Source organism: Protopterus annectens, chromosome 9.part0 (assembly GCF_019279795.1).
Source record: "Protopterus annectens isolate FY-2018-M chromosome 9.part0, PAN1.0, whole genome shotgun sequence".
Taxonomy (NCBI): Eukaryota; Metazoa; Chordata; order Ceratodontiformes; family Protopteridae; genus Protopterus; species Protopterus annectens.
Window position 1 is genome coordinate 733,384,255 of NC_056743.1, and position 23,647 is coordinate 733,407,901.

Genomic DNA, 23,647 nt, shown 5'->3' on the forward strand with positions numbered 1-23,647 from the left:
ATGGCAATCTCAGAGTTGATATAGATAAGTTCAGACGTATTGGGGTGCAGGGGTGCTTGGCCCCTGGCAAAAAACAAGTTTAAAGAAGAAGTAGAAGAAGAGCAACTATCAAACATCACTCTTCTCCTGCATTTTTGGTCATCTTTTTTTCTTTTTGCAGTATTTTGGAACATGTTGATCCAAATCCTGACATTTTAATTCAGAGCCACATAATGGCCTTTCTTTTTATACATTCATAGGTTTTGATTTACAGTGTAAGGCTGTAAGGTCATCAAAAACACTGACTCCTTAAAATGTGGATTGAAATTGTCATAACTCATCCAGGCATACAAGCAAGTCTAAAACAATTCCACCAAAGCTGAATTTCTCATTCTATAAGTTAATTTATTCCAGAGTATTGGAATACCTTGAGTGATAAAATTATTTTTCTTAGTAGTTTTATTCAAATTCCTACAGAAATTTGAGTTATTATGTCTAAGCCTGATAGGGTTAGAATACAAATCTGAATCTAATATGTCTGTGTTATTTTGTACCTAAAGGCTAATGTGTTTGGTGGGGGGGAAAGCTAAATAAGCAACATTGCTCTGTCCCTGAAATGTCTGCAATGAAGTGTGTATAATGAAGTCTGATGCATCTGTCTTTGTAATTCAGATCATGAATAGTTGGAACCTGCTTAGTAAATTGACATTGAACTAACTCACGTTTATGAAGCTGATTTCTGGAATAACTGTAAAAGGAACTGTTGTACTCTTAAATAGGTGTAATATACATTTTATACAATATAATCATACTTGATTACTCTGTTAGAGATATTGCCTCTAACATTAATTCTGTATGTCTTTAAGTTTTACAGCTGATATTATTTACATTCTTGTCAAATATTAAATTGTTTGATATGATTAATCCTAGATATTTATAGTCACTGACCTTTGTCAAAACTAATTCATCCAAAACTAATTGCTCTGTTAAGATTTGATTGCTAAAGAACATCACTTGGTATTTCGGTTTGGGATGTTTAGATTGATATCGGCTAATTATAATAAAATATCTTGTAAATATTTATTTATTAAATCATAGTCATTCCTACTAACAGCCAAAAAATGATCTTGCTCTCATCTATATATTTCCTAACATGGCAAGATATGTTAACAGGAAATGTGGAGAAATCAAGATTAGGTAAATAAGGGCCCAAAACAGAAAACTGACTTTGACTAGTTCCATGCAGATAACCCCAACTTTAAACCCATATCAATAGTCAAATTGACTTGTTCATAAAACTCAGCTATATTTGTGAGTATAGATGTTTTCAGTGAAAATCCTTGCTGATGTATGTCCATATCATTTTGACTGTTATGACTATACCATTTGTTCAGCAAGGAAGTCGAGCTGATTTGTCTGCAATTCTGTACATTTTGTTTATTAGCCTTTCGGTAAATGTGGTTAATTTAAGTTTTTCCATGACTCTGGTGCATAGCCATTCTTTAACCTTATGCAGTATATGTATTAAATTATCTTTGAGACTGGAAATTAAGATTTCAGGGACATTGTCCAAAACCCTAGAAGTTGTTTTGCCTCTAGGGATTTGTCAACAATCTCTGCTAAAGCAATAGAACATGTATCCTCGAAACATTCTGTGTTGACATCATATAACAACCTTGGAACTGAAATGTTATGATCAATATTGAAGAAATACCTACTGAATTAACCAGCAATCTCCTTAGAATTATTTATACCACAAGCATTAATTGTTCTTCTTCTTATACCTCTCTTATGCAGGTTTTACCATTAATGCATTGATGAAAAAGTGTTTTTTTTTTTATTTTCATCAGCTATTAACCAGTTTTGTTTCATATTTGGTTTTCTTCATAATCAACATTGTTTTTAATTTTTGGGTTACTATATTTAATTTTAATTGTTCCTCCTGATAGCATATTCTCTATGCAATTGAATATCTTGTTGCTTTTTCTTAAAAGTTTTGCAGACCACCAACGTGGGAGCCTGGACCTTTTCATGCTATGTTTATTATAGTAGACAGATGTTTGACAAGAGCGTTTTATTTTATTTTTTACTTTTTCCTTTTTGGCTAGGCTGGTTCCACTATGTTAGTAACCTTTTTGTGGGGAGACAGAATAATCTGTAATTTGGTTTGTTCCTATGTCATGACAGACATTACCACTTTATTTCTGATAAACTACTAATGATGTTATCATAGTTTCGTAGTCTGTAATCAAATTATTTTATACCAAGTAAAGTTGTATGACAGCTGGAGATTATACCAAATAATAATGAGTTGTGATCAGAAGAACCTAACATTTAAACAACCTAAATATTGTTAATCGCACCTTGGCAGTTAGTAATAATTGCATCCAAAATGTTCTTGTCTTTAGTTTGTTCCCTGATAAACTGTGTGAAATCACCAGTTGACATCAGCATTAATTTGAATCACCCAAACAGATGACTTGCCTGTGTGACCGAAACTGAACCAAGTTTGATAAATATTCTTAATGACAAGTCATACCCATAGATGGTTTCTAATAAGTCAGCATTATTCTTTTAAATTTTCCTACACTTTTCCAGCAATGTCAGCTACCAATGTTGGTGCCGAAAGGCTTGAAGCTGTAAACTAAACCCTAAAATGGGTGTAGTATTCTCAAGCCAAGGGGTGGCGAAAGCCACACACACTCTGGCTAGGCTTATAAATGCCCTAGGGCAGATAGCCTAGTATGAACCTATAAACCTATGAACCTATGAAAGTATACAGCCCTCTACGATAAGATGGATTCAACACAACCAGGGTATGGCAGTTGTAGATGGATTTCTCAAACGAAGATTCTACATACAGTATGTGATGAGGCTTAGACTGCTACCCTACATTTGACTGAATGCAAAGTGAGTGATGTTCATAGGTTCATAGGTTCATAGGTTGATACTAGGCTATCTGCCCTGGGGCATTTACAAGCCTAGCCAGAGTGTGTTTGGCTTTCACCACCCTTCTTAGATTAGTTGACTGTGCCTCTGTATAGTAGGTCACAGAAGATAGCCCATTTAAGGTTAGTTTACCGTGCCTCTGTCTAGCAGTGACACAGAAGAGATCCCAGGGGTAAATTTACGATCTCCCATCCAAACATCAAGATTCTTCTTGAAGAGGGTCATTGAGAGGCTCTGTCTGACATGGATTGGGATTTTGTTCCAGAGTGAGGGGAGCCTCTGGGATATGAATCTCTCCCTCCAGCATGTTCTATTTATTTCTGTGCTGAGGTTTAAGTCACTGGAGCGTGTAGTTCTGATGGATTTGGATTTCTTGAGGTGGAGCATGTCCATTAATTCTGGGTTGGACATGGCTTTATACGTCAGGCACAGATCGCCTCTGAATAGGCGGTAAGCAACTGAGTAGAGCTGGAGTTTCTTTAGTCTAACTGCATAGGGCATCTGTTTGAGTCCCTTGATCCTCTTGGTGAGGTACTTTTGGGGTCTTTCTAGTTGTAGCAGGTGTCGGGTAAGGTACATCCCAAATGGGGCATTGTATTCAATTATGGGCCTGATGAGTGATGAGTAGAGGGGCACAATGACCTCTCTTGATCTGGATGTGAACCCCTTCGTGATAAGGTGGGCTATATAGAATGTCTTTCTAACCACTTTGGCAATGTGATTGTCAAAGGAGAGATTGCAATCTACTTGGGTCCCCAAATCACTAATTACTTCAAACGTACTTAATGGATTACCATCTATGTGGTAATTTGTGGGCACTTTGTTTTTCCCAAAGGGGATGACTATGCACTTTTTGGCATTTAGCTTTAGGCCATGGCTCTGGCACCAGTTATCCATCTCTGTGAGACCTTTTTGGAGGATGCTTGTGTCAGCCGGCGAGTCAATTATGGCCCCCAGTTTGCAGTCATCTGCAAACTTTGTCAGCTATAGTCCTCCTGTGTTAGCCTATACCTCAGAGAAATATATACCGAACAAGAGAGGTCCCAGGACTGAGCCTTCTGGGATGCCACTTGTAACTGGTTTAGAGTCTGACATGGCACCTGCAATTCTGACCATGTGGGTTCTATCCCTAAGCCAGTTTGCAACCCATATTGTGATTCAGTTCAGTTCAGTACCCTGATCATTACCCTGATCTTTTATTTTTTTATACATTCATTTTCCTTTTTCTTTTTTGACATTTGTTAAACCAGGTAAGCCCACTAAGACAGAAATGTCTCTTTTCAGGGGCAGCCCAGGAACACTGTCTGGTTAAAAGATTTGCTTATAGTCACACAGAAGGTAAAAAGAGGTGGAAGGAATCAAACCTGGTACCTTGAGCCACAGGAAGCCACTTGCTCATAGCTGAAAGCCTTAATTTTTGCATTAGTTGAAAGACTACCCTGATCTTAAACATCTCTATTCCTTACTTCTACTGGAAATCACTATGCACCGACAATGATTCAATGTGTGAGGGCTTTTCTCTTTTCTCCACAGATGTATAACCATGGAGTTAGTTTAATAAGTGAGGAGGTGAGGAGCAAAGCCTCTCATATGGGAGCTGCAGTGAGCATGCACCATACAAAAAATCATATATTTCATTGATCCAGGTGAAAACTTTGATTTGGTGTATTTCATCTGGTTGAAGCTCCAACATAGGAATATAAAATTGCAGGCAACTGTGGGTAGCTTTGTTACTATGCAAGCAATCATGAGGACCATAAGATGCCTAGCCACATAAACCTTTAAGGAGAAAAAATTAAAAGTTCTTGCAAATTTTACTTCAGAGAAATGTAATAGAAACAAGTTAGAGAGTAGTACTGATAAGCTGAACTGTGTTCAAGAAATAATAGTGACTAGCCATGACTCTGTGACATAGAGGGGTGAAGTCCTTACTATAAACTGGGTGACCCAGTTCAATTATTAGATAGAGCACTGCAGGAACCAAGCAAGGAGGAGATGGGAATGAAGCATGTATGCCGGCTTTCTCATTCCCAGAGAAGGGGGGGGCAGGTCTGAGGTAATGTCAGGTTCCACTATGAGCAGGACAATGGCACACAAAAGGCCAGGAATGTGCCAAGTGTCTTCCAAGTAGCTTTGAGAGTATTCACATCTACTTCTTGGAATAGGGGCATTTTTGGGCTCTTGTAACTCAATGTTAGCCTACAAGAGACAGGAAATTAGGACTTGCAAACAGAATTCCAGATGGCTATCTTTATGAGTTCCTTTTGTCACCAAATCTTGCACTTTGTCAAGGGGGATCAAATGAGCCAATGACTGTATGGGGACTGATAGTCATCAGGTAACAGGATAATAGATGAATAGGAAAAAAAAGAAATAGGAATGACTACTCCATGTTCTTAAACTGGTAGCATTGCCATCTGATTTGTGGAGTCCCGTTTTCTATTAAATTTGAAGTAGTATAAAGTAAATTAATTAAGATGCCACATTTTAGCTTAATCAAACTCTGACATATCTCAAGTCTAAGAAAGTCCAGTCTTAACATCTGTATGGATGTCAGTCTTGAATGCATTAGATCTTTCATTTTTTGAGCTACTTCACTCTGGACAGTCCCATCTTTGTTTTCCTGCCACTCGACTCGTCCTTAAATTGTTGGACAACAGTCTTGCCTCAGAATAGAGATATTGCACATCATTTTATCCATGAGTACAGGTATGATATAGCATCACAGAGTTATTTGTGTGCTGTTTAAGATGTAATTTAGAGCAATACAGTGTATCAAATATCATCAAGAAAGAAAGAAAAAAACATCAGCAGGGCGAACTTTAAATTTCAGGGAATCTCCAGCATTGTGCAATGCAGCTTGTATACCACACATTACTACCTAATCTATAGCTTTCTTCCACTAAGATCACCTGTGTATCATGAAAAGCAGTGCTCATTAGGCCTATTGTATACAGTATATCAAACAATACAGTACAAGCTGCTTTGCCATTGGTCTTTTAACAGTCCAAAACACAGCTTCTTTGGGATTGTCCTTGTCTATGTGATACTGAATGTACTTGAAGACTTAAGCCATGGCTGTTTCTCTGTCATGGCTTGTTCTTCAGCTATGACTAATGTCAGATTATGTCAGAGCATGCTGGCAAAATTAGTTATAGTTGAAGAGGACTTAGCCGTGTTTCGGCCAGGAGGCTAGGTAAAGAGATCATCCTGTAATGAGACTAAAGACTGTATCATTCCTTCTGTAGAAAGATGCCACAGCTGAAAGTCTTCCCACTCGTATTTGTGAATAAGACCCCAGAATACTAAACTCCTCCACTTGAGGCAGACACTCCTAGCCTCACCCACAGACAACAATCTGGTCTTTTCCAGTAGGGCATCATGACCTCTGATTTACAGATGCTTCTTTTCAGCCTAGTCACTTCACATTCAACAGTGAAGGGGAGAAATGTCTCATCATGTTAAGTCTATGGGCATTGAGATTGTTAAGATGGCTGTGGGTTCAAACCCCCCACCCCCACAAAAATATGCTGTTGTCATGACAGAATTTATATGCGTAATATCAGTGCACCACTACATACAATGTCCATAATTATTACTTGGTTGGACACTTCACAATATGCAGTACACATATCTATCCCTTGCCTGTCACCTGTGCCTGATATTTGTATTGTGTGACTAGCATGTTTCTCATGTAAATGCCCAAGTGTATTATTGTCAAAGCTGGAGTAGTATCACAAGCCACAAGCCACAAGTACAGATACATTGTCCTGATAAACAATTCCTGCAGTTATTATGTTCTTATGTCAGACTGCATATAATGATCTTATTTGGCTTAGGCACCCACACCTCCATATATAATACCCAGACATACCTTTTTGATGATATAACTGTGCAACTCCCTCCCACCTTCTGCCCTAATATCTCCTTACTAGTCTCCCTCTATACTCCTCCAAGGACCCTCAGAAGCACTGACCAAAATATACTAAAAATTTACAAGCCAAAATGATCCAATGGACAAATTGTCTACAGTTACCCCCTATCATCCACAAAAATTAAAAAATGCTCTCAAAGAATTCCTGATAAACTCCTGGACTTACCACTGTAAACATCCTCCTTGGACCTCTTAACTGTATCTCCATCCAGCCTACCTTCCATCCCTGACTCTGATTAACTCCCCTTTCACAACTTCTACAACTCAAAAACCTTCACTTCTCCTCCATTACCGCTCTCATACCTTCTCTCAAAAACTCCATTACACCTCACTACTTCCATAACCCCCCTCAATCTTTATATCACCCCCGACTACAACAACTATTTTCTTTAAGAATCCCGACATGGTATTTAAATACTTCTACAGAATCTGATGACCTAGTATTTTATTATGCTTGGGACACTGCCAGAACAAATAAATCTGCTAATTTACTGACTATCTTTATGGTATGTAAAATGCTACTACTGAACCAGATATCAAAGTGATTTTTATTATACCCAGGACACTGCCTCTACATACAGTTTCTTCTAAATGGACTATCTATTTTCCTGTTGTACATATGAATGTATTCTGTAATTAATTTTGACAAACTGCATTTGACACAATCTGTGTATTTAATTCTATAAACTGATCATCTGTCTAACCCTTGTGATGGAATGTATAACCTTATGATGTAATATTATGTTTTTTTTTTCATATTAATGATCTATGTACTCTCTACATTTGTTAGTGTGTTAAAACTATTGTATATGGTTGTGGAGCTTTTCTCCCCGGGCCTATGATGAGAAAGGGCACTGGCTAAATCAGACTACCCCAGTTAACAAATGTTTAATAAATAAATAAATGAAGTTATTTTACTTCACTGTATAAGTATCAACATTGTTAAGAATGTACTTCATTGTTCTTGTATGTCTCCTTCTCAACCCTCTTTGTTACTATCCCTTACTTTCATGAATTGAATTTTTTTCTCCGTTTCTCGAACTATTATATGCAGCAGCACAGAAACCTGCACCGACAACACTGGCACAAACTGTCATCCCCTCCACAGGTGGCAGCAGCAGCATCTTAGCCACCACCACATCTGGGTCTCAGCCTGCCAGAGTTGCCTCTGACAACCACCTGCTTCAGGGAGCTTTGCAATGAAGATTAGAACAGTGGTACTTGCCTGTAGCAGTGCAAGTGGAGGTGACACTTATGTTACCTGCCAGGAGCTGGCAGAGCTTGTGGGGAAGATAACAGACAGAAGGCTGGATATATTAGCCACATACAGACTTCAACTGACTCATTGGGTCATGCCCCTGTTCAGCACAGTCTCCAGATTTTGAGGCAGGGCCAAGTGATGCTGGCTCCCAGGATGAGAAGTAATCTTCCACTATGTCTAAGCTGGCAGACACTGCATCTCTGAATACCTAATTCTATCCCCAAAACATGGTATTCTTCTCCCTTTTGTGTCTATATCCACCCCTATATGTTGTACAATATCTCCACTGTCTTCCTTTTATTTGTCTGATGACCCCATCACAATTGTGTTCCCTCTCATATTTTTCTCCTGCAACATCCCCTCCCCTCCTACCCAACTCTTACTTCCTTGACTTCCTTCCTGAACTTTCCCTTCTCAATAAAAAGGGCACCTGCCCCATGAAAAAACACTCCCTCACATACCACTCAACTTCCTGTATATTTCACTAATGCACACATGATTGGTTATAATTTTTCATCATACAAATTTACCCTCAGTGAATATTTACAACTATTGTTGTATATCTACTTGACTGTGGTGGTAGTGCTGCGGTAGCATTGTCGCCTCACAGTTAGACGTTGCCCGTTCAATTTTCAGTTAGAGCATCTTCTGTGTAGTGACATGCGTGAAGGGGCGTTCCTTCGTTGAAGGTTGTGCATTAGGCCCGGCAAGCCAGTACGTAAAAATCTACTGCCAATCATTAGCGGACCGGAGTTCCGCTGTGGCGACCCCTAACTGGGAAAAGCCGAAAGACACAAACAATTGTAGTATATCTACTTCATTATTGAGCTAAGAAGTTGGGAGTTTTTCTCCAATCCCACCTGCATCCTGCTCCTTCCTCATTTGTTCAACTTGTATTCTATCCACTGCTTGCTGCCCTTTTCATCTCTGTTCTATACTCCCATTTCCACCCTATAAGCTGGTCAAAAACTAGATGAAAACACCATGCATATGTTCACAATTTATAGTTCAAAATCATCTTCTTCTTGTCATATATTGCATGGCAGTTAGCAAAGAACAATATTGCTGGTCAGTTGTAATCCAGGGGAAATGATAGTTCCCAACATATCATAGAAAGGAAGATAAATCCCAAACATGTGCAAACAGTTTTGCCATCAGTTACACAAATCAGCTTAGCATAGATGCTCATCACCAAGCAATAATGAAATACAATAAAATTAATACTTTCCCTGTAAAGGCCTCTATAGATCAGTGTATTCATCATGTGATGAGTCCATTCTCAGGGCAATGTGTGCAGGGTTGTAATCTGAGTGCTTCAGCGCCATGCATGACTAATGCTCTGGTTCAGGCAATTGAAAAGACCCAGGAATGAGTTCAAATCTGTTGAGGTGTTTGTCACTTATCTTACGGTCTGTTATCCTGACAGGTGTTTTACAGACACCTTCCTTATGTATGCTTCCATAGCATACCTAGCTAATGCTTTGTTTTGGAAAATATGAGTGACATAGACATAGTTTCAAAATCCTTTCTATCATGTGTCCATTTCCAATGAATTGAAACACTCATATCATCATTGTATACATTCTGTCAAGGAGTTTGACACTGTCTCATAGGTTCATAGGTTTATAGGTAGGTACTAGGCTATCGGCCCAAGGGCCTAAGTAAGCCTAGCCAGCAAGGTTCCCTGGCTTACGCCACCCAAGAAAGTTAATTTCCTGTGCCCCTGTTGAGCAGAGGCACAGAAGTGATCCCCGGGGTGTATTTCCTATTTCCCATCCACTCATCAAGATTTGTCTTGAAGAGTGCTAATGAGGAACTTTGCTTGACATAGATGGGTAGCTTGTTCCAGAGTATAGGAAATCTCTGAGACAGGAATCTATCCATCTAGCATGTCCTGTTTATCGTGGTGACAAGGTTTAGGTCCCTAGAGCATGTAACTCAGAGGGATTGGGATTTCTTTAGGTGTAACATGTCTAAAAGCTCTGGGTTTAACATAGCTTTATATGTTAGGCAGAGATCTCCTTAGAGTAGGTGATATGCTACAGAGTAAAGCTGGAGTTTTTTGAGACGGTCAGTGTAGGGCATCTGTTTAAGACCAGTAATCCTCTTTGTGAGGTACTTCTGTGGCATTTCCAGCTGCTTCAGATGTCTTGTGAGGTACATTCCAAAAGGGGCATTGTACTCTATAATGGGTATAATGAGTGCCGAGCAGAGGGGAACAATGACCTCTTTTTTTCTGGATGAGAGCCCTTTTGTGATGAGGTGTGCCACATACAAGTCTTTCCTGACTACTGTGGCAATGTGATTATCAAAGGAGAGACTACTGTCCACCTGGGTCCCAAGGTCTCTTATCACACATCCGGAGTTACGTAGACTGCTGTTTATGTGGTAGTTCATGGGTACAGAGTTTTTACCAGAGGGGATGACAATGCACTTTTTGGCACTGAGCTTGAGGCCATGCCTCTGACACCAGGCATCTGTCTCAGTGAGGCCCTTCTGTAGGATGTCCACATCATTTGGGGACGTGACTATGGCTCCTAGTTTGCAGTCATCTGCAAACTTCATTAGCCAGAGGCCTTCTGTGTTAGCCCGTACTTCAGAGATGTAAATACCAAACAGGAGAGGTCCCAGGACTGAACCCTGTGGTACTCCACTTGTCACTGGTTTGAAGTCAGATTTGGAGTCTGCAACTTTTACAGTGTGGGTTCTGTCAGTGAACCAGTTGGCAACCCATCTTGTGATGTTAGGGATTTATACCTTGTTTAGTGAGTTTAGCTATAATTCCAGAATGGGGGATGGTGTCGAAAGCCTTGGCAAGGTCAAGATAGGCTGTGTGAACCACCTTACCCTCATCTATGGCTTTGGTGACTGCCTCAAAGAAGTCAATTAGGTTCAAAAAGCATGATCTGCCTTTCACAAATCCGAACTGGGTGGGGTCCAGAGTTTGGAAGTTACCAATGTCTTTGTTTATGAGTTCCATGATAATATGTTTCATGGCCTTGCAGACCAGGCTCGTCAAGCTAATAGGGCGATAGTTCCCAGGATCAATGGTGGCTCCCCCTTTGTGGAGTGGGATAACTGTTGCTGTGCACCATACAGTGGGCACAAAGCCTGACGTGAGACTATGATTGAACATGGTGCTTAGGTGGGGAGCCAGTTCATTCTGAAGTTCATGTAAAACACAGCCTGGGATGTTGTCCGGTCCCATGGATGCTGTGTTTGTGGTTTTAGAGAGTGCAGCTTTTACCTGCATAGATGTGATTACAGGGACTCTGAATTCATCCTGTATAGATATGGGCCCTTTAGGGGGTGAGAGGGGGGTAAAGTTAACACTGAACCTATCTGCCAGGATGTTGGCAATATCAGTTGGTTCTGTATTTTCACATCATTGTGCTGTAACTCAGAGCAGATCTGGGTGTTGCCATTAAGATTCTTGACATAGCTATATAATGCTTTGTGGTTGTCCTTAGAATCAGTGGCAATTTTGTTTTTGTAGCTAGCTTTGGAGGATCTTATAAGGGATCTCAGCTTCTTACTGAGGCTGACCAGGGAGCTCCTCCACTCATGGGATTTTACTCTCTTTTGCAAGTTTCTTCCTTCCGTTGTAGAGTTTGTTTATGGCAGGGGACCACCAGATTAGCTTCCTTTTTTGGAGGATAGTGTCTTGGTTCTGTTTGGGAAAGCATTGTCCATGCACTCGTGTAAGTGTTTATATGTAAGCACGGAGTTGTCTGGCATTGCTGAGCTAAGAAGCTGTGAGATACACACCTAACCCATCTCCATCCAGCTCCTTCATCATTAGCTCACCTTGTGCACTTTTGAGTGTTTTCCCTTTTCATGTCATTCCCATAGTCTCATTTCCATTATCCAACCTGGTAAATAAATAAATAAAAACAACACACACATACTCGCAAAGGGCTTATAAAACAACTCATAATCCTGTGGTCATGTTGCATGACAGTTGGCAAAGAGCAGCACTGATGGTCATGTGTAACCATAGAGAAATGATGTTTCTCATCCTTTGACAACTTTCTCGGTGGCTAAACATGTTAATGCACTAAGTTCTGAAGAAGAACATACTGCTGCAAGATTTGAATCCACACTAAGGGGCATTTTGATGTTAGGTGTTGCAATAAATCTTTGGAAGGAGGGGTTGGTATAATGGTTAAGGTATTTACTTCACATATACAAGGTACAGGGTTTGATTCTGAACTATGGTTGTTAGCTAGGCCTGCACTAGTATGCAGACTAATAGTCTAGTATTTAGCAATGAATATATGACAAAAATCGAGAAAAAAATCCTTCAGACATGCTATCTTGTCATCATTAGTGCAAATGAGTGAAGCACAGTTCCATATCAGCAGTCAAATATACAATACAGTTAAGTGAATGTCTATATTCTAACTGCTTTTATGACTCAGTGTACTTATGAAATAATTTGTACCAAGTGGGATGTTTGACTCCCATGGGGGTGGTATGCTGTTTTACACTGATGGGTATCCACTCAGTAAATTTGCTACATTTCCCTCATATCTGTTTTGTTAATGGCCTCTTACAGCGTACAGCTTCAGTGACTGCCCTTGGTAATGTACTGCAGTGGAGAATGTGACAATGCAAGCTTTAATTCAAACCCACTGAAGCGTTTCTTTTATTTTGCTATCACTCTGCCAATGTGCTACATTTCACTTATATGTGTATTTTATGGCTCCTTTTAGTCTGACTGATTCAGTGGCTCCCCTTGCTAATGCCATGCTACATGTCATATCAGTATGAAAGGCATGGGTTAACATACATTGAGAACTATCTTTCTTCTTCATCCATCTCCATCCAGCTCAATCTGTAATTCCCTGACCTTATGTTGTCCACTCTGCTTCCTGTCTTTTTTTATCTCTGTCCTATACCCTTTCCAGTCTTTAACCTTGGCAAAAGTACATTAGCAAACCATACACATGCCCAAAAAAATCTTATAAAAAACAAGAATCACCAATCTGTACTAACGAGTTGCACAACAGTTGCAAGAGAAACAACAGTTCCCATCCTATGGCAAAAACTGAGAAAATATTTCAAACATGCTAGGATCTTGGCATCCATCTCACAAATGAGGTGACTGTCGATCTACTCCACCAAGTAAATACTGACATAAGGTGAAATGGATAGTTTCACTGAAACAGCTTCTTCAGTTCACTATACTCATGAAGTGATGTGTACATTGTGAATACACTAGGCAGAGAGTTTTGATCCCCTGATAGTTTTATGTTGTTTAACAATGGCCATTTTCAGTCTTCAACACTGTTTGGACATTTCCTTGAAGAGTGTGTTTAATGACAGCTTCACTATAAATTCTTTGGTGGCTTCACTGGCTAATGCACTGGTATAGAGTATATTCGTTAGGCAGGCATGGGTTCAGATCCATTTAGGTCTACCTTGTGTTATTCTGCAAAATAATCCACATCATGGACTAATCACTTACAACACTTTAAAATATTTACTGCTGTTTATTTTAAATACAATAATTGTGCTAGATTTACTGCTGTTTAGTTTAAATACAATAATTGTGATAGCTTTTAGTGCGATTGAATGAGCGTCTCCAATCTGAATATGTCCTGTAGTCACAGTAGGCAGTAGGGTAGTATAACTCTAATTATTATCTAATAAACAACTTTATACTAAAGCAGTTATACTGGATGCCAGGAAAACTGTCATGTTAATCTATGCTGAATATTGGACCTTAGGTATTAATTTTGCAGAAAGTAGAATATTAATAGTCTAAAAGTGTCCATCTATTGATTGAGTCCCCACTTATATGTGCTTGTGTTCTTAGGTTTACTTACTAGCACCCATGCATAGTTATCGGGACTTTATGAAGAGTATTGTGAATACACGGCAGTATGGTATGGTATATTTTATTAAGTGCTAATGCATCTTAGAAAGACAGGATTAGTACAGTTATATTGGATACTTTTGAAATGCTATAAAGTTTATTTCTGCAGCTACGTTTTATTACTGTCTTCTGCTTTTGGCCATTAGTAACTGTGTAGCTATATTTGCTTTCATTCCTATTATGTTAACTAGGTTGTCTTTAAAGTTTTTACTGCTGTATCCCCTAACTTCTGTCTCCTAAACTCTTTTTTTATAGCAACCCATTTGGTCATCTCCATACATGTGCACCCCCCCCACACTCTGAAAATGGGATCAGAAGATTGTGCTGAACTTTCCTTCTACCTGAGTGAACAGGACCTTTAACATTCAAAACTAAATAAAAGTGGCAAGAGAACACCAGTCCTGCAACATAGGTTATTTTCTATGGTGATATTGCTGTAATTTTCCTTTGGAACTCTAAAATACATTTATAGCTTGGTAATGGTACACACACTAGTTGGGGCACTGCCGTTTAGTACCTCCTCATCTCCCACTAGATAATTTTAGTCTTTTCTTTCAACATTTAGTAAAGTACGTTGATAGGTCTATTCCTGGTGCCTAAATACCCAAATATAAAAGTTAGTTTTCCTTCTCTAACATGTTACCCAGGTGTTGTTTATTCTGTATTGCCCACTTTGTTTCAGAGATACTGATATAGTAATTTGTTCTGTAGGTGTAGTTTACACTTCCTGTGTATAATGGCACCTATCTGTTGTCCACCAGTATACTTATAGTTTTATTTTTCAGTCAGGCTGGTGCTCAGTGTGGCCAGGTTCTGCTCGCTCCCCTACCCTACCCCCAAATCTTACCTACCCAAAGTGCATCTATACTTATTTCACACAAGCCTCACCCACTACCCTACTGCAGCCAATTAAAAACATACTTTGACACTTATTCTCTATTCATTCATCCAGTTACCATCTACCATACCTATAATAACTCATGAAAACACTCTTCTATTCAATACCAAAACCCCAAAGCTTTGAGGCACTACTTTAACTTAAAACTCCAGTTATAATGCTTACATCCCAGCATCCCAGTCATAAAAAATATTTCTCTTTTATACATTCTCATGTATACTTCTCTCATTGGCTGCACATATAACCTTTTATCATAGTCAGCTATCCATTACTTTCTCCTGTCATATGTCTCCATTCCCTTTTTCTCTGCAACCAAAACCCATCAACTTTGTGATAAGACCAGAACTACATAATACCACCTACATACTATAACATACATATAGGTACAATTCTCTGCAAACTACACCTCACATCTCTCTCACATATAATAAAATCACAACAAAATTCCTAAACCTACTCATACATATAGCTTTTTGACTTCACCTCATTGGTGATATTCACCCTAACCCTGGCCCTAAAACCAATCTGCAGAAAGCTTCCAACCTACCCACAGTACAGACCCAGACTGACTTTAATGTAGCTCAGAAGGGATCTAACCTATTTCTACTCAACATGAACCTCAGAAGTGTAGTTACCAAAATACATGAATTCCATGCCAGTCTTGCACACTACTCCTCTGACATTGCAGTGCTAACAGAAACATGGCTGAAGCCAGAAATAAAGGGTAATGAGAATATCCCCCCGGCTATAACATGCACAGGCCTGAAAGAAAAAAATGAATGTGGAGGTTTAATAGCCATTATTTTTAAAAACATACCTGAAAGTCTAGAACAAAACATCCCGCAGTTCAATAATGCTGAGATACTCTTTAGCAAATTTAAAATCAGTTCAAATAAACATCTAATCATTACAGGTACCTATATTCTCCCAGGAAACAATCTCACAATTGAAAACATTATCCAATGGATGGTCTTAACTTTTCCCCACAAAACTATCATAATGGGTGACTTCAATACTGACTGGTTTATTTGTAACTCAGAAAACCCCACTAACTTCATTAGCCTGCACGGCTTCACCCAGATCATACCAACTGCAACTAGGATAGACAAAACCTCCAAAGGCCAGACTTTTCTAGACTGGATATTATAGCAATAACCCACACCTGGGTGTGGGTAATGCTAAATTTACCCACGGTTGGCGTGGTTTGGTCCTGAGGCGGCCCGAGGACCAAACAAAGCCAACCGTGGGTAAATTTAGCATTACCCACACCCAGAAGTGGGTTATTGCTATTATACCATGACATTATTTAAGAAAAGAAACTATTACTTTTCTTAAATAATGGCATAGTATAATGCCTGTTTGCTGCCCTTCCGCAGATGTCTGGCATCCGCGGCAGTTCTGATGTACTGCGCGCCTGCGCAGTACATCAGAGTTGTAAAAGCGGAGAAAGCAAGATCTCCGTTGCTTTTTTTTAGTGTTTCGCTATGTTAAATGAGTTTAACATAGCGAGACAGTTTTAAAATAAGCAACGGGTCCGTTGCTTATTTTAAAACTGTCTCGCTATGTTAAACTCATTTAACATAGCGAAACACTAAAAAGCAACGGAGATCTTGCTTTCTCCGTTTTAAACACTGTCTGCTATGTTAAATGGGTTTAACATAGCGAGACAGCTTTAAAATAAGCAACGGAGATCTCCGTTGCTTATTTTAAAGCTGTCTCACTATGTTAAACCCATTTAACATAGCGAGACAGTGTTTTAAAAAAACGAGTTATACTAATGGAAAAAAGTCCGGGCGACCGGACCTTTTTCCATTAGTATAACTCGATTTACAACGGGCACGCTGGCCAATCAGCATGCACGTTTTGGGGGGGTCATGGTATAATAACTAATAAACCATCACATGCTCTTCAAACAGGCTGCCTCCTTGACAGCATCAGTGATCACCTCCCTACCTACCTTCTTAGACAATGGATTAATCCCGTCAAAAATACCATCAGCAGGTTCACAACAACAACAACAAAAAAAAACGTTAATGCTCAAACCTTTATCTCCACCCTGCAGCTTTGTAATTGGACTTAACTTAAATCCTTACCCCTAGATGATGCTGTAGACTATTTCAACAGCACTTTTCTCAACATCCTAAACAAACTAGCACCATGTAGGACTATAAGAATCTAAACAAATTATGCCCCATGGCTAACTAAAGAAAGTACACAATTACTTAAACTCAGAGACAAAGCCCAAGCTCAAGACCTCAAACCAACCACAAAACCTACCAACAACTTACAAACTTACCCAAAAGGAACATAAACAAGACAAAAAAGCCTATTACACTAATTCAACAAAAACACCAAAACAACCCTCAAAAAGTCTTGGCAGCTATTAAAAAACTCCTTCAACCCCATCAAACATCTACACCAACCCCATCATCCATAAATAATATAGACAGTTCTGCAACACAATTTAACAATACTTTACTGAATCTATACTATAATTTACTGTTGTGCTCTTAAATACCGCTGTCTTTCTAGTTGCCTGCCTCTTATGTTAATTTGAAGATATATCTCATTTCCTCTTTGCTTCCACTGGCTTGTGTGAGTAAGTACAAAATTATCATTATGTGAAATCACTCCCCTTCAACTATTTACATTTATTGGCCATCCTACTGTATTCCATAGTTCCAGAATACAAAATTGACCACCCTCTTTCAATCTATCTTGCTGTTTTAAAAATAATGACTCTCCACTAAAACTTAACTTTTTAGACAGGTAAAACTTAAATTACCTACTTTCACATCTAACTTATTTAGTGCATACTGCAGTGTTTAGGATCAATCATTTTTTTCATCTTACCTTTAAGCATTCCTTTGACTAGCTCTTGCTCAAATACCTGCTGGAAAGCACTAGGAAGCCTTAAACTGATACAAGCACTCAACTCTCCTTGTTAATAAGGAGAAATTAATCATAGGCACTAAACAGCCTATAATTGCAAAGTACCTTGCTAAGGCAAGGGAAAACAGCTCCTGTACTTTACAAAAAAAGCACCAAACCAGGCATGTCCAAGGGTGAGCTTCCGGTGATTTCTCCTGTCCACATGGTGAAAATGGGCATACTGGGGCAATGCAGCAACTGCCTCATGTACATAGACAACTCTCTTTTCCTACCACCCAACACTACAACCTGTGAGAGATGCACTTACATAGCCAAACTGGAAGCAAAGCTCTCTCCACCCAAGATTGTGCTAGATAGTCAAGAGGAAAAGTTTAACACCCGCACTACACCTCAAGCAACACACAGCCCTTCTAAACCCACACCACCAACACCCACACATAGCAATATAAAATCCACACATCTGGAGGCCCTTAACTGTAACCTGCCCAAGCAACAAGGACCTCCAATGCTGAAATGCAAACAAATACCAATCACAACCAAAGCGTCACATAACTCTCAACACCAGTGTGCCACCCAGGAAACGGCCCCTGAGGCAAGACAGTGTACCTAACACTTTAGTCAAAGGTGACTCTATAGTCAGGCATACTGATGTCCCACTCACCAGGCTGAACAAGGAGAAAATTACAGTCAGCTGCCTGTCGGGTGTCAGGATCCGCCACATAACGCATGCACTCAAGTCACTCCACAAGTACAAATATGACTCTGTCATTGTCCATGTTGGAGTGAATGACTTGAGACGTACCTCTCTGGATTACATGAAAAGAGACATGGAAGAGCTCTTGGATCATGTGACCCAGGCAGGTATGACCCTAGCCCTGAGTAGCATCCTGTCTTCGCCCAGAATGATACCGCAATATAAGGACAAAATGATTGACTTCTACAATTTGCTAAGCTTCTGGTTTCATTCAAAGGGGATCCAGTATCTGTCTGCATGGGATGACATGATTGACAAACCACGATGCTTTACCAGAGATGGTATGCACCTGTCGCCCCTGGGATTCAGGTTACTGGCTAAGGCTCTTGCCACCCCTATAGTGCCTTTTTTTAGACAGAGTTCAAAGGAAAAAACCACCACCGTAACAGGTACAAGCATGCAAATTCTAAAGGTAATGCTACTCAATGTTAGAAGTCTAAACCTCAAAATGCGCTCTCGCGAGGCACTCCTAAAAATGGAGAACATTGATATCTGTGCAGTAACTGAGACCTGGTTCAAGGCTCCAGAGAGCACCCCTGCAATACATACCTCTCAACTTGGAAACATAAAAAAATCTGGACAAGGCCCATGAAAAATAGGTACAAATCTGTACACTGATTAACATAAAATTAGCGTGCATAATTATGTAACCTTGCCCACCCCAATGGGGTTATGGGATACCAACTTTCAAACCCAAACTGAACAGACAACCAAAATATGGCACTAGAGCCCCCCTGCAGCCATTCCAATGTCCCATTACCTGGGTATTCTGCCCCATTTACCATAAACACTAATGTATGAGACAGTTATAGTAATTAAACATTTCCAAACTGTGAGTATGAACAGTACTTACTTGGCTCTACTATTAGTTTTGTTCCATCTCCAAATATTACTTTATAGTTGCTACTTGTTACTCACAATATGATAAGCCATAACATAAGCCTACACTGTTTTACTGCTTCTTGCTTTTGGCTTGCTGTGTCTGTGTGCATGTTTGTGTGTTTGTTTGTGATTACAGTTATCAAAAAGTTAAATAACAAGCTATTGTCACAGTAGCATGAAAAATAAAGAATTCCAAATTTATTTAGTGCCAACCCCATATCTACCAAGCTTAAGAAGCCTCTGGCATGACATTTTCAGTATGAAGGTTGTTCTCAGATTGTTACAATATTCTAACATTTACAGAAACTGAAATATTTTATTTCTTATGTTACTGTATCTTTTTATTTTATATAATGTAGTAGAACTGTATACATTCTAGAAAACTACATAACTCAGAATCAAGATAGCTTCATAGTTTTCAGTTTTTAAGCTTCACTTTTCATTACATGATTTTGACACATCTTCCAGTTTACACTTCCAAAAGCTAAACTGTTAATATTCTGAACTTCCAGATTATTTTAATTATTGTGTCATTTGCAGTTAATAATGTTTATTCAAAATGCTACCCTTTTGAGTGAATCATTAGCACAGTACAAAAAGCCTATACAAAAACCAACTTTTTGGATTGTTGTGTAGTGTTTTCATGCATGAGCTGAACCAGAAATTATTACAGCTCACAACTTAAACAACAAAGGTAAAATAAAACAGTAACATTAATAGCTCTAAATACATACAGATTTCTAACTACGGCTTTACTAAATCTCTCTGAACAGTTCATTAAATATTTATGTAAAATCACACCTGGCTTTCTGTTGTCAGTTATCATGTCTTTTTACAGGTCCACTCTGTAGCATATCGCCTACTCCGAGGTGATCTCTGCCTAACATATAAAGCTATGTCAAACCCAGAGCTGTTGGACATGCTACACCTAAAGAAATCCCAATCCCTCTGAGCTACATGCTCTAGATACCTAAACCTTGTCACCACAATAAACAGGACATGCTGGAGGGATAGATTACTGTCCCAGAGACTTCCCATACTCTGGAAAAGGCTACCCATCTATGTCAAGCAAAGTTCTTCATTAGCACTCTTCAAGAAAAATCTTGATGAGTGGATGGGAAATAGGAAATACACCCCGGGGATCACTTCTGTGTCTCTGCTCGACAGTGGTACAGGAAAATAACTTTCTTGGATGGCATAAGCCAGGGAACCTTGTTTGCTAGGCTTACTTAGGCCCTTGTGCCAATAGCCTAGTACGTACCTATGAACTTATGAACCTATGATGATACTGGACAGCTGAACTTAATCTACTAACATGGATCAATCAGTAGCTGATGGCATAAAAAAATGAAGGGATGTCAAGATTTCTCTGTCCCTCACTCACTAATGTAACTATATTAAGCTAACAACATAGAAATGAAAAAAAAAAACACATTCCAACTTTCCCTCTGTGGATGAAAACCAAAATACTTAGACTTCAGATGCAGATGACACTGTACAAATCCATAACAATTGTGTTATTATCCCATGCCCAGTCCCCAAATAAACAGGATGCCCACACACACACACACACACACACACACACACACACACACACACACACACACACACACACACACACATTTTTCTTACTTGCTTGCAGGTCTGCCATAACCCATTCAGTGCTGCTGACCCGTTGCTGCTGTTCCTGCTCGCATTTGTAAATCCTACACACTCACACATAAGGTCTCCTTACTTTCTTGCAGGTCTGCCATAATCCATTCAGTGCCACCGACCCATTCCTGCATGCATTCAGTGCTGCTGCTGCCGTTCCCTGGCCTGCTCACATTTGTAAATCAGTGGTCTGAATTGAATTGCTTGGACAGGTCTGCCATAATCGATTCAGTGCTGCCATTATTTCTGCCGTTCACGCTCGCATTTGAGCAGAAAGATCTGCGTGCATGACGTGAGCTCCAAGGAGCTCAATTCTGACAGGCTGGTAGCCCTGACGGAGCTGACATCATCGCGCATGTGATGACATCAGCTCCGTCAATGCAAAAATTAAAAAAAAGAAAAAAATTGGAAATGAAGGGGTGCCACTCAGAAATCATGGCACCCCTTCATTTGAGCCCCAAAACTCAGTAAAAACCAAGTAATTCTGTGTGATTGGGAGGTATGCTGCAAAACCAGACTACTCTTACCACACTTTTCGTCCACCAAACTAGGACCGAAACACTAAAGGTGGAGGAGTGTCCATATTCACCAAGGATATTCACACCACCAGGCTAGTTGCCCAACACAATGCATCTGAAATTCTCCAGGTGCAGCTAACACTAGGTAAGGCTGCAATCCAAATTGTAGCTTGCTGCAGATCCCCCACCATGCCCCAAGATTCTTACTACACCTTTCTAAACATACTGGAAAATATTAAGATACAACCAAACACCCCAATATTGGGTGATTTCAACTACCCTGCCATTAACTGGGAAAATTACTAGTGTACCAACACCTTTGCCCAACAGTTCTTGGAATTCATAAATTCCAACGCCCTGGATTAACTAATCCATAGTCCCACCAGGGTCTCCAATATCCTAGACCTGGTCATTACCAACATGGGAAATCAATGCTCCACACCTCTGGTCAGTCACCCCCTCATTGGTCAGGTCTGACCATAAGCTAATCACCCTTAACATCCACATCCCAACCCCACCCCCAATAAGGAATCCTCCATAAAAAACTTCTCCAAAGCCGACTTTTTTATTTATTTATTTATTTTTTATTTGATTTTTATTTTATGCTACTCAAGTCAGAAGTGACAAACTTCATGACACCCATGCAGATGGGAACTGAGAGTTCGACTGCTGAATCCTACACTAAGGCACTCTACGAGCACATCCACTCATGCATGAATCATGCCATCCCAAATAGAGCCAAGATGCTCTCCTCCAAAAAAAAGGAAGCCAACCGGGTGGTTCCCTGCCATAAACAAACTTTACAACAAAAGGAAGAAACTGTTGCAAAAAAGAGGAAAATCCCAGGATGCAAAAAACTCCCTTACCAGCCTCAGTAAGAAGCTGAGATCCCCCATAAAATCCTCCAAAGCTAGTTACGAAAAAAAATTGGCAAAGATTCCAAAGACAACCACAAGACATTTTATAGTTATGTCAAGAATCTAAATGGCAACGCTCAGATCTGCTTTGAGCTACAACAGAATGGCATTAAATATACTGATCCCAAGGATATTGCCAGTATCCTGGCAGATCAATTTAGTGCCAACTTCATCCCCCCTCTCACTCCCTAAATGGCCCATCTCAATACCAGAAGATTGCCAAATTCTAGTAATAACGGCCACACAGGTAAAAAACGCACTCTCCAAAGCTAACAATACAGCATCCATGGGACCAGATGACATCCCAGACTGTGTATTATATAAACTACAAAATGAACTGGCATCTCACCTAAGTGTCATGTTTAATCATAGCCTCACCTCAAGCTTCGTACCCACTGAGTGGCGCACAGCTACAGTTATCCCACTCCACAAGGGAGGATCCACTTTGGATCCTGGGAACTACCACCTCATCAGTCTGACAAGCCTGATCTTCAAGGCCATGGAACGTATTATCATTGAATGTATAAACAAAGATATTGGCAACCTTCAAATACTGGACCGCACCCAGTTTGGGTTTGTGAAGGGCCGATCTTGTCTCCTGAACCAGATTGACTTCTTCGAATCAGTCTGCAGAGCTGTGGATGAGGATAAGGCGATCCACACAGCTTATCTGGACCTTGCTAAGGCCTTTGACACCATCCCCCACTCTGGAATCATAGATAGACTTACTAAGCTGGGCATTAATCCTTACATCACTCGATGGGTTGCCAACTGGCTTACTGACAAAACCTACACTGTAAAAGTAGCCGACTCCAAATCCAGCTCCAGACAAGTGACAAATGGAGTACCTCAGGGTTCAGTCCTGCACCTGGTCTTGTTTGGTATCTACTTTTCTGAAGTACAGGCCAACATTAAGGGACTCTGGCTAACAAAGTTCGCAGATGACTGCAAACTGGGAGCCATTATTGAATTCCCAAATGATGTGGATACTCTACAAAAGAGCCTTACAGAAACAGATGCTTGGTGCCAGAGCCATGGGCTCAAGCTTAACGCCAAGAAAAGTACAGTTATTCCCCTTGGGAAAAAACATGTACCCATGAATTACCACATAGGTGGCAGTACAGTAAAC